At 41.2% G+C, this 18,469-nt stretch overlaps 1 protein-coding gene across 2 annotated transcripts in view; it reads left to right on the top strand.

Moving 5' to 3' along the window:
* Nucleotides 1-18,469, top strand: part of VANGL2 (VANGL planar cell polarity protein 2) — an 87,882-nt gene that overhangs the window by 40,336 nt on the left and 29,077 nt on the right. For both annotated transcript variants that reach the window (XM_069950324.1, XM_069950323.1), the window contains one exon: nt 13,737-13,916. The gene's annotated coding sequence lies outside the window, so the exon portion shown is untranslated. The remainder of the gene's footprint in view (nt 1-13,736; nt 13,917-18,469) is intronic.

Here is an 18,469-nt window from a genome sequence, read left to right as displayed (position 1 = left end):
GCTCTCAGAAACCAACTTGATTACCAGTAAATTGGTGTTGCTTGATGTCAGACAGGTCTTAGCAGGACCATCTTTAGTATCAAATGGTGGACCCTCACCTTCTGCAGGGGCTTATGGCAAACACCAACAGAAGTCATGGCTGTGGGGATCAATTTGTTCTGGGTACAACCCGGTAATAGGAATGAATTGGTAGATGCCATTGGCCTAAAGTGGGGGTTTGGCTTGTTGAGTGCCATCAGCTGTTTAGCAATGTTGAGGTAGGACAACTGTCAAAGTCTGGAGCGACCATGGTTCTTCATGGTAGGGCTTCAAAAAATCTTAGTCCTAGAGAAGATTCACTCGTAGCTGGGTTTTCCTGGCACCACCACCAATGACCACAAAGTGGTCAATAGATTCATAGGTACCCTTGTTCATCCCCAAGTATTCAAAAGTTTGGAACATCCTTAACCCAATAGAGTTAACCCAATAGAGTGGTGTTTGCAACAACCCATGCTTATGACCTCATGCTTCCGAACAATGAACCCCTACCTGGTTTCTCAGATTCTTAGCCATATTGACCAGGGTAAGTGCTTCTGTCTGGTGAGGATTATGATGTGTATTTTTCTGGGATAGCTGACACCTCAGAGTAATTATAGATAAATGCTTCTTTGTAAACAAGGTGAGCAGAGACGGCAAGTTGGGTGTTGTCCCCCCACCAATGTGTTAACTTTGTCGACTTAAATATGTTTCAACAAGAGTGTGTGCAGGCAGCTTCCACCTTCAAGGCATGACGTAAGAGGCTTTAAACTATAGAACTGTTACAGGAGACATTGCTCCTTGAGACCCACGTTTTATATTTTATTTCTGTTTCAGTCCATGCGGCCTTGTGATAATCTAGAGTTGTCTAACCCTGACCTGGTCGGTGCATGTCTACTGACTACCTGGCCCTAAAATCTGGCAATCTGTCAGCTTTAATTTAGGTTCCAAACTCCTGACACTGTTCGATAGCTGTTAAGTCAGTTAGACACATGGTACCTTTTCCATATCCAGCAGTGCTTCCAGGATTTACAGACATGCTGTTATTCTCTGGTATCAGTCTGGCGCCTCCTTGGTCCCCCTCCCACTCCTATTCCTGCTTGACTGACAGCTGAAAGCTGAGTCCCAAGCAGGGTCATGTATGAGAGAGGGACCATCTCACCAGAGAGTAAAAGCACCTTTCTATTTTCCGGAAGCACAAACTGATATATGAATGGTACCATGTGTCTCCTTGATCTAAAGGAGGCCATTCACCTTCAATAACATACAGCCGATCATTTGGCTGCCTTTTATCACTTTCAACCGGCTTTCCAGGAACATACGGCACAACCAATCATTCCTGTGTTCTCTATGGGCAGGGTTGAGCTGCAGCTGGAACGCCCTCTAGTTTTAGGACCCTATTGCAATTGCTACCTCAGCATCCTCTTAACCATATCACTAAGTACAGTTGCCACTCTAAAATATGTGATAGTTTGTTGACATCTCTTGCTGTAATGTTTCTAAAACCAGTTTTACGAGAATCGGGAATGGATTTAACAAATTTTTTGACGACATGGCCGAAGAGGATGATTCAAAAATTAGCTGTAAATATTTTCTGGGTGAATACTCCTTTTATATGTAATAGAGAGGAGTTGCGCTCACAGGGTCGTCTCCTGGTTGCGTTATGCTGTCGTTGAGGCAGCACCCTCCTGCGATCTGTCAAAAGTCTTCATCTTTACTTGTTGTCAGAGCTGTCCTGCTTCATTACAGGCTCCTCGCTGTGATCCCATGCAGAACAGCACGACGCTTCGACTTGCCTACATGTAGATGGCCCGCGTAGCTTTGTTCCAAGCCTCTGAGGGAAATTAGACTTGATGTCTGAAGATGAAAAAACTGTAGCTAGATTTTTTTATTTTTTTTTATCTTCACGTTTAGATTTTTTAAATGTCATTTTTTTTTTAAAGTTATGTATACAAATATGGTGTCTTATTATACTGGAAACTTTTCACGATTCCTGTTGGAAAACCTTTCAACTTTCAAGCTACGTGTTGCGTTCTCTTTAAGAGTTGAAAATCAAAGAAGGCTTTTTATCCTACAGTCTATTGTAGGCCAGAGCTTCGACTCATCTGGTCACTATTCAGTAAGATGCTTGGCACTGGAGTCCCCGTTTCCATGTATATGAGGTGCCTCCTTCCCTGGCACAGGGTTACAGGGCCTTGCGTATACAGCTGCAATGTTTGTTTTTACAGCCCGTCCTGTAAGATTTGTCTCCATGTGCTGCTGGGTTAACCAAATTTTCAGTGGTGGGTGGAGGGCTTTATTGTGAGGCACCTTCTTTCATCTTGGCTGGTTAACGTCAGATCTGCCGGTGTATGTTGCGGGCAGGAATCCCATGGAGAGAGTGTTGGGTGAGGGGATGCAGTTTCTTCAGAGGGCATCATCTGAGGTCTGGACACTACATAAGAGAATGATGGATTACACAAAATGGCTTTGGTGCGGTGGAAGCAGCTGGCTACTCTCCGCAGGACAGCAGGTTGAAATGGCTGTGTCCTTGGCTACATGTCACCTTTTGTGCCGCTTGCTACATTTAATGAGGAAAACAGCCCAAATCCCTTTTTTATTCCATGTCTATTCATCAGAAACCATTTTTTTGTGATACTGCTTTACAAAATTCTGTCCACGTAATTGAAGTTGTGAGACCAACCAGGCAGAAACTTTTTTTGTTAAAAATAATCTTTGCAGGTTGGTTGTTAAATTTGGCGTTAACCCTAAAATATATTTTGTGATTCTCCCTTCCGTGACCACAAAAAAGAATTTTGTAAAGTCTAAAACCATTTTGTAAATCGTATAGGTACAGAATAGTTTTTGTACTACATAGCCGTATTTCCAGACATAAGTGACCTTTTTGTGGCTCGGTATATTATAATTTTGAGCAGCTATCCGTGTAAACCCATTAAGGAAACCCAATTCTCAGCTGATTTCTTTTGGCTCCAGTTCTAAGACGTCTCCGCATTAAACAGAAGCTATGGACGGGTAACAACAGGCCTGGGATTAATCAGAAGAGCATTCGATGAAAGATTTGATTGCCACCACGAGATCATCACTGTCTTAAGTCTCCATGTAGCAAATCATCTCTTTACAGAGAGGATTTTTGGCTAGAGTGTATTATTTGCGCTCTTGTAATTCTTAAATCTCCTTATAATTATATTTTAGACTATAAGGAGGTTAGTCATTTGATGGAAAGAATGAGATGTGCTGCTTCAGTGTATTTTTTGTCTTCCTATATCTCTTAATACGAAGATTCTTCAACATGGGATCAACTCAGGGAGTGATGAGTCTTAAAGAACCGGGATTATAGCGTCAAGGGTTTCCAGTGTGTCTCATACTGGAGGTTGAATTTTTTTTTTTTTTAATGGCCTTGAGTTTCAAAAAGTGAAAAGAGGTACTTGGCTAAGGTCGAATCTTCACCAGGTTCTCCCATCCTTCTTTCCTGGCATGACTCTTCAGTGGTGTTGGGTCTGATCTTGATTTCGATATTGGGTGTTCCCTCTTCTATTTGAGTTGTGAAGCAGTCCAAAATGTAGGGTCATAGCTGGAGATTTCAACTTCTTGCAGAAACTCTTTCCTCCTGAAGACCTTGGTAAGAGTAGACTTTGCCAATGTTTCCTCCTAGCTGCAAGTGACTCTAATGGAAATTTCTCTAGGATGCAAGCCTTAGACTTTTATAAATGTGACAGATGGTTTATCCTTCTTGTTAACACTTATTGCCCTGAAACAGAGCAGCATTAACCTCCTCTAACTCAAGCTTTAATTTTAGGTAGAACTCAGCCTTTGCAGATACATGTGACTCCATTTAGAACTAGTTCACAAACCCTATAGATATTATTTTTGAAAAAATAAATTGTTATATTGACTGTTTTATTGTCGTTTTATTTGTTTTTTGGCAGAAATTTTTTTGGCTTTACAACCAGTGACTCTCTGTCTGCCAGGGACGTACTGACAAGAATCCCATACATAAGGCCGTGTTCTTAGTAGTTCTACTTTACTTTTATATGCCCTAGAAATGTGTGTAAGATGGCCAGAAATCCTTTGAGTTTGGAATGAGTCTCAGAAACTATGGTGCACCTTAGTGCTAAGTGGAGTTGCTGAACATTTCCAGATTATGCAACGTTCTCCAAACCCAAAGCCTTGGCATTTGACTGCATTCAGCTTCTGCAGCCGCAAGGAGTCACGTGCTGAGCCTTTGGGGTCGGAGAATGTTGATGAACAGTTTAGCTTCTCCGCTCTTCACTGTTAGAATATAAGATACCTGAATAAACTTGTGCCTAAAAACCATAGGCACTTTTGGACCTTTTACTTTCGAAACCCCCAAGTCGGAGATGTCATATTAAAAGCGAGTTCCATCTTCCTCCTCAACGCCCGGCCAGAGACTCGGTTTAGAGACTTGAATCCAAAAACCTAACTATTTCAATGCATGAAATCCATTTTTTGTTTTTTTTCATTGAGGACCCATAAACCATTGAGGTTTTTCCTTTAGGTTAATTTCCAACAGATTTTCTCCCCCCCCCCCCTCCTTTCAAAATGACTGGTTTTGTCCCAGCAGCTCTGGTTTATGTCATGTCAGGATGGTGCTGGATAATGTCAATCTGCAGACATGTTGGGTAATTGGGAGTAATTACAGATGAAAAGGGCATTATCAGGGCAATGTTTTGCTCCCAGTGACCCGATGTAAAGAGACACATTGGAGGACAAGTCCGATCATAAAGGTGTGTTTTCATGGTTGAATGTTGGGGGTATTGAAAATCAATGAAACTTTTTTGGCTCCAGGAAATTTTGTATCTTTTTGAACTCCCTTTTGGATTATCTTCTTACTTTTTTAGAATTTTCATTTTTTTTATCTACGTAAATCAAAGTCTAGGAATATTATACTAGAAATTTTGCTGGATTTGTTTTTTTTTTTTTTTCTTTTTGGTAACCTCTCTTGCGGTGACCAGAACGTGAACCTGTCCTACGCATTGGTCTGCTGACACGATTCATTTACTGTGCAAGTTTGCTAATAAGTCCGCAGTGCAATGTACACTGTCTGTCTAGAAAACCATGTGACAAGCTGGGAGGAAAAGGTCACCATTGGGGTTCTCGGAAAACTGTCTAGCATTTGACAGTGAGCGCTACAGTCCGTCCGTGAATACGAATTGGCAGACGTAAATCTCACCAATGGAACTCCAAAATAAAAGAAACTGATTCTCTCCCACTGTGGTGGGAGCAAAGGATTGGTAGGTTTAGGGGTGCCTTGCAAAACAGTATTTTTGCCTAATAAACTAGTTTTACAATTTGTTTTTGTTTGTTTTGTGTCCCCCCAAATTAGAATACTCAGCTGAAGTGGGGGTATACCCCTTTTAATCCAGTCTGAAATATTCTCCTGACCTCTGCACAACAGTTTTTTATTTTTCTCTTCGTTCTCCCCCTTTTTCACATAGCAAAAAGTAGTAAAGTTTGCACAATCCCTGCCGGTGTGTTTTCTATAAGGGTGAAAGGTTCATGCCCTCGGGTGCTAGAATGAAGCAAACCGTAGAACAATACGAGATTATACCCTGGCAGCCTTGGCGTTGTTAAACATGAGTCGCTACACAGTTTCTCTGATTGATTTAGGGCGTTATAGCTGAAGCTTGTAGTCTCCGGATTGGTTTGCGAGGAGGCAACTGGCAAGGTAGCGTTTTATTGGCTTACTATGAATTATGTCTCTTTATTGTTACTTCATACAATACTGCACTGTTGGGAGATTTCTATAGGATTTCTTTAGGTGTCTACTTCCTAGATTCCTACTTTTAAAGATGGTGCTTGGGTTTCAAATACAGTCAACTGTGTTAGATGCCAGGTAGGGGTCTTGCGGTCATAAATTGCACTAATACAGTTGCGTTGAACTGTAGGGTGTGGTCATTGCTAGCTAATGTATATGGTGGCCTCTCCTTTTTTCTTATATCAGATGTTGGAAGAAGAAATAATTGGGAATGTTGGCTTTTAGCTGCAAAAGTTGTCTGTCAGCGCTTTTTTTTTTTTTTCTTTTTTTTTTTTTTGTCCTTTAGCGCGGGGAGAGGAGGCACGCAAGCCTACCATAGACTGTCATTATGACAGGGAGGCTGGCGGCATTCTACTACAGAGTTCCACAACTTTTGCTCCCTGTAAACGGAGCCCTAGGATAGTAAAATCGGTGGAATTCTGCAGTGAAGCTCTCTGCACCGAAATCCGGCCTGCCTCCGTGTCCCACATTATCTCTATGAGAGAGTTCGAGTCCTCCACGTGAGCCCTCCCATAGAGATATTGTGGGACACCGAGGCAGGTGGGATTCTGTGGTGGTGGTGTATAGAGCCCGTAGCTTTGGGGGGTGGTCAGCACTGTTTTACAACACTCCCTTATCCAGGGAAAAATTCTGAGCTAATTAAATAAATGTGTGTCACGTGACTATTGTTGATTCGGGAAGTTCATAGAAAGCATGACAGTGGCATGTTTGATGCATGCCGAGAAGTCATTTTAAGGTCCCTATATACTCTACAAGCCACTTGTGGCAGTCATCTGTGTAAGGTCTATGAGGCTCTGCCAACCAACCACTGTCACATGGGGTCAGGTGTGATGGAACATCACTGCCTGACCCTCTGGTAAAGAAGCCACAGAGAGAGCTTTGGTTGGCTGCGGCTTAACCCTCCCTCATATAGAACACTGGATCTTTTGGCCGTGCCAAACTTTCCTGTGCATGAGGAGAATGGGGGCTGGATGTGAGAGATAACTGACAATCATTTGGCCATCAGAAACTGAAGGATTATGGGAGCCTTTAGTCCGAGTCATCCTGGAGGACACCAATCCTAAAGACTGGTGCTTGTTTAAAGGGTCTCAACCATTGTGCAGGTAGGGCCACAGGAACAATTGCTGCATCATTCTGTTGGCCCATTCCTTCCATCATTCAAATACCCACTTGTTGGGGCCCTTCAACACGGCTCAATGCTGCACCACCAGCGAGATCGGCACTTGTTTGCAGACCTTTATAAGCCTGAACCCTGCATCCTAATAACTTTATAGGGTATTTTAATGCTTGCATATAGGATGCGATCAGCTAAAGAACTGGTCCTTTTACACAGTCCGATTACCGGCAGTGAGGGTTCCTGCCAATAAGCGGTCTGTTTATGAGGACATTTAGTTGGCTGATTGTTGGCTCTAATATAAAGGGCAAAACCGGCCTTTTTGCACGATAGTTGCCTTGTGTCTTAGGGCCCTTAGGTTTGGGGATGGTGCCAGATTGGAGACTGAGTGGATGAATGTGATCCTCAAGTGGAATGGACTCAGAAAAACAAAGGTCTCAGTTAGTGGGAGAAAAATTGGCAACCACCCGGATAGTACTGATACTAAGGGCGCATTCACGCTACGGAAGATATTAACTGATTCGGCCACTCTACCCGTGCCATAGACTCCATTCTATGCTCGGGCAGATTCCATCCGCCCAAAGAATTGAAATGTAACGGGTTGAAGAGTCGAACGGGAGCAAGCGGCGGAATCTGCAGAATGTTATCCGCACGAATTACGTAGTGTGAATGGACCCTTATAAAATTGCACCTTGCCTTCATTGTATTGGATGTATCCATATTTTCCTGGACTCCCTAGGGCGGCATCCAACTTCAGCCATGGTTTTCAAATGCCAAACCATTGTGCTTGGGTTGCACTCATTTGTATAATAGATTCCTGGGATGGTTTGTTACTTGAAGTTGACTGATTTCGTAGGACTGCAAAAATACTCCGACAATCCCCAACAATCATGCAATCCCCCCCATATATATGGCTTTAAGGTCTGATCTTGTGATCAGTATACAATGATGCTACAGAGCCCTGGCCCAAATGATCATTTCCTGGAAGCCAGATTGGCAAAACTTCAACTCCAGATGGCTCCAAACTCAAATTTTAATCCCTTTTTTTTTTTTTTTTTGTAATTCATCATTCTCATCCACCAGTAAATCTTTTGTACTTTTCCTAACATCTACCTAATTTTTTTCAGTTGTCTAATTAGGTAATTAATTTTTCTTTGCTTCCATTCCAAGGCATCTTTTCAATTAAAAAAAACAACAACTTTTTTTTGTATTTTTGTTGGATTTTTCTACCCATTCCTACAGACAAAATACTTTTCAGTCACTAGTGTTGTAAAGCTTGAGAGATGTCCCAATGACACTTTTTCTTTTTCTCCGTGAGATTCTGCATTGTCTGAGACAAAAGCCTTTTGATCTTTGCATTGAAATTCCCCATAATCCTCTGTTCTGGGGACTTTCAGTAAGATTTATGATACATACAGGATTGCCTTATCAATTATTTACAATGTGCCAGGCTCACTCCCCAGGGCTGTCTGAGGCCTACACCATTAAAATCCCTAAAACCTTGCTTTATAAAAATGACAAAAAGGATTTTTTTTTTTTTTTTGTTCCCCTATACTCTTAAGCAAAATAATAGAATTACATATTTTATGTTTTTTTTTTTGTTTTTTTTTTACCCCACACGGGATATAAAATAATTTTGCACAAACCAGCAATAGAATACTTGTGGGATTGGTAGGCGTGAATATTAATAGGCCCTAGACTGCGCTGTTCTCTATAATCTACCACACTTAATGATTCCTGTCAGCCTGGCGCTTTTCTGGCTATTTGTATTCCAGGATTTAGATTGTAATAGAATTTGAGGGGAAAAAAACAGCAAGAAAATTAGAAGAAAAACAATGTAAAATTACAAAAAAAAAAATTTAAATTGTAACTCACAAAATAAAAGTTGAATGAGTTCCCCAACCCATTGTTTACGACTGAGATTGCAACAGTTCTGGCAATGCGTATACATGGACGGCTTATAAATCTTTTACAGTGTACTGTTCCAGACAGGGTGAAGAAAAAAAAAAAAAAACCTCCCATGACATATGTTTATATTAATGCCCTTTGCCTCCCGGCTGCATACACTCAACTTTTTTTTTTAGAAAGAAAAAAAAAATCTGGTTACTCCACAATTGGCTTATTCTAAACAAAATGTTGATTTAAATTGTTATGATAAAAAATATTTGGAATTTTTTCTTTTGATATAAACAAAATTTCTCTTTCCATAACGGTCGTGTATTTTAACTGCTTTGGTATTTGTTTTAATTTCTACTTAAATTCAATTTCAAAATTGTAAACAAAAATTTTAGACCTATCGTGGTTAAACTTAAGGTAAATAAATAATAAATTTACACGTGGACAAATCTGGATGATACAGACAACATCCCCCCCCCCCCATATGATGATACTATGAGACCTGAATTTTAGAATGCAATTACTCTTAAGCTCCATTTTCTGTCCTGCAGAATTTATTTGATCCATTCTAGGGTTGTTCTTCCAAAATTTATTTTAGTGTTATTTTTTGGTAATATAACCTTTTTAGTGTGTTTTTGTTTTCAATAGACTGTAATTTTTTTTTCTGATTTTTAAGTGAATTTTATTCGTTTCAGGGTACAATGAAGTCCAACAAAAGCCCTGTAGAGAGAGACAATATTTTAGTGCTTTCTGTGGGTGGTGATAATGTTGTGACAATAGGCTTAAGAATTGCTAATGCCTCGTCCTCCCTGGCTAGAAATTAAATTTATTGCTCGTTGAATGGGTTATGGAGATCTGCGGCTGAAAAGGGAAAGGAGGAGAAGGAGGAGGGGGGGATGTCTTCACTTTCGCCCTTCTCTCTGTACATGCATTTAGTATTAAACAGACCTGACAGTGGTTACAGTACATTGGACATCTGGTTCATTCTGGACATAGCTTTTTATGTAACTAAAAAATTTTTTATTCCTTTCTAGACAATATATTTAAATAAAAAAATAATTGTAACAGTTTTTATATAACTAAATTACCTTGAGTGTTTCATTGACTTTTTTTTTTTTTTTTTAATTTCTTTTTAAAATTGTTTATTTACAAGTATTAATGTAGACCTCCCCACCCAGGAGTGATTTGGAGTTAAAGGGCTTATTCAGGTATAGCTATCATCTTGCAAAAACAGCACCAAGCCTGTCCCCAGGTTGTTTATGGTATTACAAAGCGGCTCCATTCACTACAGTGGAACTGACCTGCAATACCACACCCAAACTGAGACCAAAAGTGGTGCTGTTTTGGGAGTAAAACGAATGTTTTTTAAGACTAGGCAACCCCTTTAATGCCCTTACTTTTACACGCCCCTATTTGAGGCAGGAGCTGAGCACAGATCAGCGACACCGAGTGATCAGCCAACAAATGAGCAAACGCTCATTTGTTGGCTGATCCTGTCTTTGGTGCAGGCCCAAAATCACTGTAAGCAGCAAACCCCTTGCATATGTGAGAAGAAGGTGGAAGCGAAGGACCGAACAAACCATCCAAGAGATTCTTCATGCCACCCTTCTTACAGAAAATTTAAGCCGTGTAAAAAAAAAAAAAGTACCACTAGTTTGCCACTTGTATTGGGGGTCGTACACGGGTCTACCAGTTTAAAGGATCGCATGATCTCACCCATTTTCTAAGTTTAGAAACCAAAGTGTCAGGTGTGTCTCGAAACAAAGTTCTTGTCAGGCAAAAGAAATACACCACAAAAGTTTTGCATCTCTTGCCAAAAATCAACCGCAAACATAACAATAAACCTCTGTATGTTCCCGTGAGACCAGGACAAACTGTTGTTGTAGTTGGTGGTAGTAGTAGTAGTGTCCCTTCCATACGTGTTTATGTTCACTACAATTAAACACATTGGGGCGGGGGTTTGTTACACCGTGTATTTGTAGTTTGCCGGGAAAGTCACAAGGTAGACCACCTATACGTTGTACCATAAATTTCTAGGGTTCCAAATGGCTTCCTCTAATTTTTCCCTTCTAATGTCTAGCTACAGAAAAATTATTGGGGAGCCCCATTGGGTCAATGACTGGGTAGTATAATTTAAGTACAGCCTATTCTGGCAAGTCGTATAAATCCATGGTGACCATATATATCCATGTTTATATGTGCAATGAGTCACACATTTTTGGGATTTGCTATGGACCATGACCCACATACCAGTAAGGCACCCTGCACTGATGACTTCACAGATCTTAAGCCACATCTATGATTTATGGTATCCATTATCGATGGAGACCCTTTAAGCCAAGGCCCGATATGTCGGGTGTTTTCAGGGCACAATGAGCGTCTGTCTCCGGCTTCCTACACAGTCTGCCCTTCAGGCTTGTGCTTTGTAACCTGTTTCCCATCCTTTGTCTCGCTGCTTGTGTCATTTCACGGATAATGTACTTTGTTCCTTGTGTTCATACCTGGGTTTGTGTTCTCTCTCTGTTTACAATGGTTGCTGCTTGAATAGAATGGCACATTATTCCGTGGTGTCATAGGGCTCGTTAACCCTTTTTAGACCCTGGAGGAAGTGGAAAGAGAGTCCTCTCATTTACAGGATAAATATTTGGGAGGGGTATTTCAATGGTAATAGGAAAACAAATGCTCCCTTGTATTCGGTCTTCTGGCCATGTTTCCTTTCCTTTGGTGGTATTTTCCTGTTTCTTACCTCCTTTTGTTGTTTTTTTGGGCCAATTATTTGGCATGGAGCCCTTTGGGTCAACCCACTTATTGGATACAGTCCTTGTAGGTTGAGCGTTGATCCCAGTGAAAGCCAGTTGGTCCATCTTAAATGGCCTTAAGGTCCCCATACACTTTATGCTTATGTTGACTGAACTTGCCATATAGGTGTATGGGGGTCTCCCGAGACTTCCACAGACAGATAATGTCAGGCATAGTGGAAAATCATTGGCCAACTCCTTTGTTCTCAAAGAGATACACTGCCACTAGAGCTGTCTGGTTGCAGCTTCCCTCCCCATATAAAACGCAGGAACATTCGGCCATGCAGAATGTTCATGCATATGGGGAGGATTAGAAAGATAACTGACAATTATTGAAGGTGTATGGCCAACTTTAGGCTGCTGCTTGCCACCTCTGATGGTGGCTTATCTTCTCCGTTAGAACACAGGATTGGGCGTGTTTACATTCTGGCTATCTCCATACACATTTGATTTTTGGTTGGCTTTGACAGAATTCACCATCTTGTGTGTAAATCCACCTTTTTAAATAAGGTGAATTTGTTTTTGCTAAGAAAAGGAAGCAGCAAAGAGTGGTCTGCATCTGCCTTTTTGTGGCCACTTCTGTAGTCATACTTAGAGATGAGGGAACTCCGAGTACGCTCTGGTTCGTCTGAACGCTCTGCGTTTGATTACCAGTTGGATGGAGGCCATAGGTTGTATCCATGTTTTCCAGGAATCTCTAGGGCTCCATTCAACTTTTTCAGCCACCGGTAATCAAATGCCAAGAGTTTGGGTTCAGCCGACCTTAAACATTCTCAAGGTACGCAAGTTTGCTCATCTCTAGTCAACCCAATCTTTGACTGCTACTGGTTGGTTAGTTTAGATAACGTCTTAAGTAAACAACGATGAAACACTATAGTAGACCAAATTTCCTTTCTTTTTGGCTGAGGCCTACACATCTAGGCAAGTTGAGCAGCTGTATTAGTTGTATGAAGTGACGTTCACACAATTCGAGCTTGACAACTACCCTCCACCCACATTTTTCAGAACGATTTCTCTAACGTTTGTTGACTCCTACAGGGTGTGATTAATGCGTCATTGGCCAAGAGCAAGTTTCTTGTGGACCTTGTTCCTAACCTAAAGCAGCTTTCTCTCTGGTCTTCTCTTCATACCTTCATCCTTCATGCATTTTCTCTGTCATCCCCAGTTATTTTTATTTATGAACAATACATTTTCCTCCCATTGTTGACACATTTCTTTGCTAGAACATCCAAAGCTCCCTTCTGTGGCTTGTATTCCATGTAAACCCTTTGTCTCCAGTTGCCAAATTAATTCCATCTTCTCCTTTTTGCATTTATGAAATTCCTCAGCCTCTGTGTTCCTGGCATAATATTTCATAGCCAGCTTCCAGAAAGCAGGAGGAATGTGTGCGGCAGACTAGGGTGATATTCGGGATTTTTTATGGCTGCCGGTCAGCATGCAGACATTAAGAGCTGCCGATGATGGATGAGGTTGAGATGAGGTAATGAACTCTCATCGTGTGAGCGTGGGACTGGCAATCTAGGATTTCCTTAATGTCTGCTTGGATTTCCAGAGCCAGGAAGGAATTAATATTTATTTTCTCTCCATTTTTTTTGTTAATGAATCCTTTCAGATCATACCCAGCATGTCTGGCGCTTCACAGCCCATTGTCAAGTCAATGTTAAGTGCTAATGTGTGGCCATTCACGTAGTTGCCCATTCATCATGTTGGCAGCTCTAGCAATCCTATATATTATTGTATGCCTTCCAGTTGATATGGGTAGAATAAGTAATTTCATTTTTACTTTATATCTGTAATGCACTGTGAATATTATAGCCAATATGTAATTTACCTTGGATAGGTCATTTGGCCAAAAATAAATGGTTCTAGGTGATGCTTATTGTTGGCCGGCAAAATATAAATCACTCTGTGGTTGGTTTTAGACAAAGCCTCACATATATGTGGTTTTCAGGGGGTGGAGAAATATAGCTTTGAGCTTTATGCTTTTTGTTTTTAAAGAAATTTTTTTTTTTTTATTTAAATGATTGATTGAAATTTTTAAAAATTCTTCCTCCTCAGTGGTTTAACCTAACCTGCGTTTGTTGCCTTTAGCTATACTGTTTAACTTGCAATGTTTTTTTTATTCTTTTATTTGTAGGTGTTTGATAATACAAAAAGGAGTTTCCTAGAAGAGAAATCGATGATGTATATCTGAGGAAAACTTTTTTTTTTTTTTCCCCCAAAAAAATTTTGATCCAGATTTCACTCTTAAGATGCACGAAGGATAGTGGGAAAAATTTACACAGTCCTAGCCCGTCTCTCCTGTTATCATAACCTGGTAAGTGTCCATGTACGGTATACCTTTTTCTGTTTGAAACGGGAAAACACAATGTGTAAAAAAAAAATAAAAATTAAATTATTTATAAATCTGTTTTGCAAGAATATTGGTTTCTGCCGCCTTTATTGGGTCGTTCCTTAATGTTGCCTATTTGTAAACTGGTATTACTACACCCTATTATATTATTGACTCATTAGCGGTTATTTTACTAGGTTGCCAAGTATTTTTGTGTCTGTGTTTTATTGTTTATTGTGGTTTAATATGACAGACAGGCTTCTAAATCATATAGATATATATAAAATTAAAATTTATATGTCTGGCGACACTGAAGGCAGTAGTTATTCAGTGACAGGAGTTTGGCTTGAGTTGCACTGTAAACTACAGTTTCACAATATGCCAATGTAATCATTTTTTGGGGATTTATATTTTTCTATATTTCTTAATAGCTCAAATCAATTGTTTATTTTTGAAATTTATTTTTAAGACCTTTTTACATAGGCTAATGATCAGGAAGGAGTATCCATTCAGCTGATCAATGCTTGTTCTTCCTGATAATCACCCCAAGTACATGGGGCTATAGTCTGTTGTACCAGATCTGTGAGCCTGGTCATGGAAAGTAAAGGCTCTATTACACAGGCCGATTACCTGCCCAATCGGGCAACTATTACCCTGTGTAATAAAGACAAACATCACCCGAGGAGCCGATTGTCAGCTGGTTGTTGTCTTTCAGCAGGTTTGAAAATGGCTTTGTGTAATAAGAGGCTAATAACGATAGAAAAGTTGTACTTGCCTGTCCAGGTTCCACTGTGTTGGCCTTCCTGTTACCTGCTCACTGCAGCCACCACTGACACTTCCAAACCCATCTGTGCAGTGACAGCCCACTCAGCCAATCACTGGCCAAGACACTGTCCTTTCTGGGCCAGTGATTGGCTGAGTGGCTTGTCACTACAGAGACTCCTTTGGCAGTGGCTACGGTGAGTGGGGAACAGGCAGGAGGACACCAGGGGAGCCTGGACAGGTAAGTATTACTTAGTTATTTTCTCTATATGCCAGAATACCAGCAAGGGCTGCAAAAACATGGCTAATGATGTCCATGCAGCCCTTGCTGCATGATCATCAAGCAGTGCAACAGGCTCAGTAAGCGAGCACCAATATAGCAGATAAGCTCTCTCTTACATAGAAAATCAGGCCGTGTAATATGGCTCTAACTTGTAGTCCCAAGCTGAAGCACAGTTTTAGGCCCCAAGTGTCATGTGCCTCCAGGGGCAAAGACTGAGTTTGCTGTCCCAATTCTGTATACAAACCTCTTGGTTTAGTAGCTTGTTGGTGCGATGTGCACCCAATTCTCCTGATAGGTGGGCAGGGGCTTGTTGCAAAGCATAGAGGGTAAGTGGCCTGCCCCTCTGCCTTATTTATCACCAGGAGATGGTGTGAATTTCTGAGACCGCCACACGGCAGCCTCAGATTTTCCCGATCCAGTGAGAGGCGTGCGCCTTTCAATAATTCTGGTGTGGGGGCTGGGACTTAGGTAAGAGTGGTGTACAGATACATCGGTCTTAATCAATCTCCCCCACCCCCCTCCTTTGTGTATACAGCTCCTATACAACCCTTTATGGTTGCAGACTGCAAACCTTGTGTAGTCTAGTCCTTTATTCATGTGTTTCTTCATCTTAGTTTTTAGGGGTGTTTAGTTTCTCCATCTTCGTTTTCTAGGGTGTTTAGTACTGCTTTATTTTTAAGGGTGTTTAGTCTCTTCTTCTTCGTTCTTTAGCGTGTTGAGTGACTCTCTATCTCGTTGTTGTAACCGCTATGAAAGATTTACGTAGAGGATCCTAAACCAAACCACAGGGAACCATTCTGTATTTTATTGATCATGTGCAGTTCATTAAAGAAGAAACAATTGTGCAACTGGAAGTTGTTATCCGGCCCATAAATATGTTTAAAAGATTCCAAAAAGTTCTTGTCCTTGAGGAGCCCAGAACCTTCCCTATGACATACTGTATGTATTTAGGAAGCTATTCATTTTCTCACCAGGCCTTTAATGTGTGGCGGGCCTCTTAAAGGGATTTCCAAGAACTTTATGAATAAAGTTTATTGAAGCGAGTATATACGTTTTATTATAATGTTTTCTGGACAACCCCTTTTGACCTGCTACCTATCAGCAGCACTTACAGAAGCCTCCAAGCTCCTCGGTCTTTGGGGATCTATGTTTGTTGTTTACAATTGTGCCCCCCACATCTCTGGCCTCCAATGAAAGCACAGTTGTCATGATGTTGATGTGGTCTGATCATTGGCCCCACGTTAAGGCCGCCATACAAATTTACCAAAATTTGGACAAACCCAATGTGTGTGTTTTTTTGTTTTTTTGGGCCCAGATAATCATCATGGAATGTATATGGATACCTCCTTACTCTCCACTGATGGGTAATGGTAGTGATTTACCTCTCCTCTCTCCCATCACTATACGTGAGTGCTGGACCAAACCAAATGAAGTCAAATGAATGTTTGGCTGACTGTTATTCAAGGTATAGGCACCTTTTTATAGGGCTGGAGGAGATTACCAGATTGATATATTGTATTAAGGGGAAAGATTCAGTATCACTGTATTTTAATAATGTTAAATATTTTCTTTTTTAGGTCTAGGAGTCCAGTGGGCGGTCCTGATAAGTGACTGACAACTCTCTCTTTATGCGCACTCGTACAGGAAGTGTTGTCAACTGATAGTATGACCACCTACTGGACTCCTAAGCCCAGAATAAGCAGGGATTTCACTTAAGTCACAGATTCTACAACCTTCTCAGCTCTTCCTCTGTAATAACATGATGCTGATAGTTTAGAATAACTTTTCCCGCCAAAAGTTCCCTTTTAAGCTGAATTCCTAAAGAAGACTCCTTCCCCTTGCAGAGGCGTAGAGGCTCTATTCTATTGCAGAGGGGCAGATTTTCACGTGGGAGGACTGTCTAATGGTTCAGCCATTCTGTGAACAGGTTCTACAGGTTCTCCCTATCAGCTGGCCTTCTATTTCAGCTTGGCTAATATGTTATTATGGCATTAAGAGTCGGCCGCTTATTTAGAAAAGTCGTTTAGTTAAACTAGTAGATGTAGACTTTCCCGTGTGTAATTTGTATCTACACTTTACATAGCTATCATGTGATTATAGCAATGGCATTGTCTGAGAACGGGGAGTGGGGGGTTGAGTGGTATAGGGAATTAAATAAAAAAATGAAACATTTTGCCCATCCTGTAAATGGGAGAGAATTAAGGCCCTATTCCACAGAACGATTACCGGCCGTATTCGGTCGATGATCGTCCCATGGAATAAAAGGCACAGCACTCACCTGCTCGCTGCAGCCGCATGTAATAGCGGCGACAGCGAGTGGGGAACGAGAAGCAAACGAGCGCTAATAGCGCATGTTTGCTCCTTACAGTCGGCTTGTGCAATAGGGGCTTTAGAGATGAGCCAACCTCGAGCACACTCTGGTTCATTCAAACTCGAAGTTGGATGCAGCCCTAAGGCTGCCTGAAAAACCTGGATTCAACCTATGGTGATATCATGCTTGAGGATCGCTCATCTCTAGATAAATTCCACCCCAAATAGTTACCCCTACCCCCCCCCCCCCCCCCCATATCATATCATTAGTGTTTTGGGAAATAAACCATGTATATTGGCACTGATGAATTACACTTGTACCCTCCTCTTTCCAGCCAAGGATGCCCTGACTTCCAGTGCTTCTTTTTGGCTTTTGTTCCCTACTTTTCTTCAGTGTGTACCATGTATGTATTTTTGTATCATTTAAGAAGCCTGTCGCCCTCTATTTCAGTCAGAGCCTGGATGGACGGCTGGAAGACTGAGAGATGCTTGAGAACCATTACGGCTCATTGTTGAAGCACGAATGCAGATCCTTAACGTCCTTTTATCAAGCCAACTATATGGAGTCCACTTCATGGTTGCTTCCCTGTGTTAATGTGCTTTTAGGTCTCCAAGACCTTTGAAGTCGTCATCGTCCCCATCATTTCTCAGTGAAGGAAATTGAAGGCCTAAAGTGCATCTTTTTGTAACAATATGTGCCTAGGTATATGTGCCTACAGCAACCTATTGGATCCTCCTGGTAAACTAATATATTCCATTGAGACCTCATATTAATTCAAGATGGAGCACCTCCATCAGCTCCAACAGCTCTATTATATTTAATGCCAAGAATGACTGACTAAGTTACTGTGGGGTTCATTGGAGCCCTGGGACCTTAAGGAAGCATTCATACATTCTGTGCACTGTCGTGACATGCTACGGAACAGAGTACCTGGCATACTCATACTCATACTCATACTCGTTCGCATTTACGGAACATGTAAATGACCCCTAACATCTCCCGGAGTTAAAGAAATCTAAAATGCCTGATCTATCGGATCATCCCTTGTTTACAGGGGTGAATTATTTTGTTGCGGATTATCGGTCCATGTAAAAGCGTGAGAAATCAGCTGATAAACAGAAATGCATTTTGTCGGCTGGCGGCATAATTTGTTTGTACTTAAAGGAGAAGTCCGGGGAAGAG

This window comes from Dendropsophus ebraccatus, chromosome 13, assembly GCF_027789765.1.
Source record: "Dendropsophus ebraccatus isolate aDenEbr1 chromosome 13, aDenEbr1.pat, whole genome shotgun sequence".
In the NCBI taxonomy this organism is placed as follows: domain Eukaryota; kingdom Metazoa; phylum Chordata; class Amphibia; order Anura; family Hylidae; genus Dendropsophus; species Dendropsophus ebraccatus.
The sequence above is the reverse complement of the archived record's forward strand: the minus strand, read 5'-3'. Positions and strand labels throughout refer to the sequence as shown.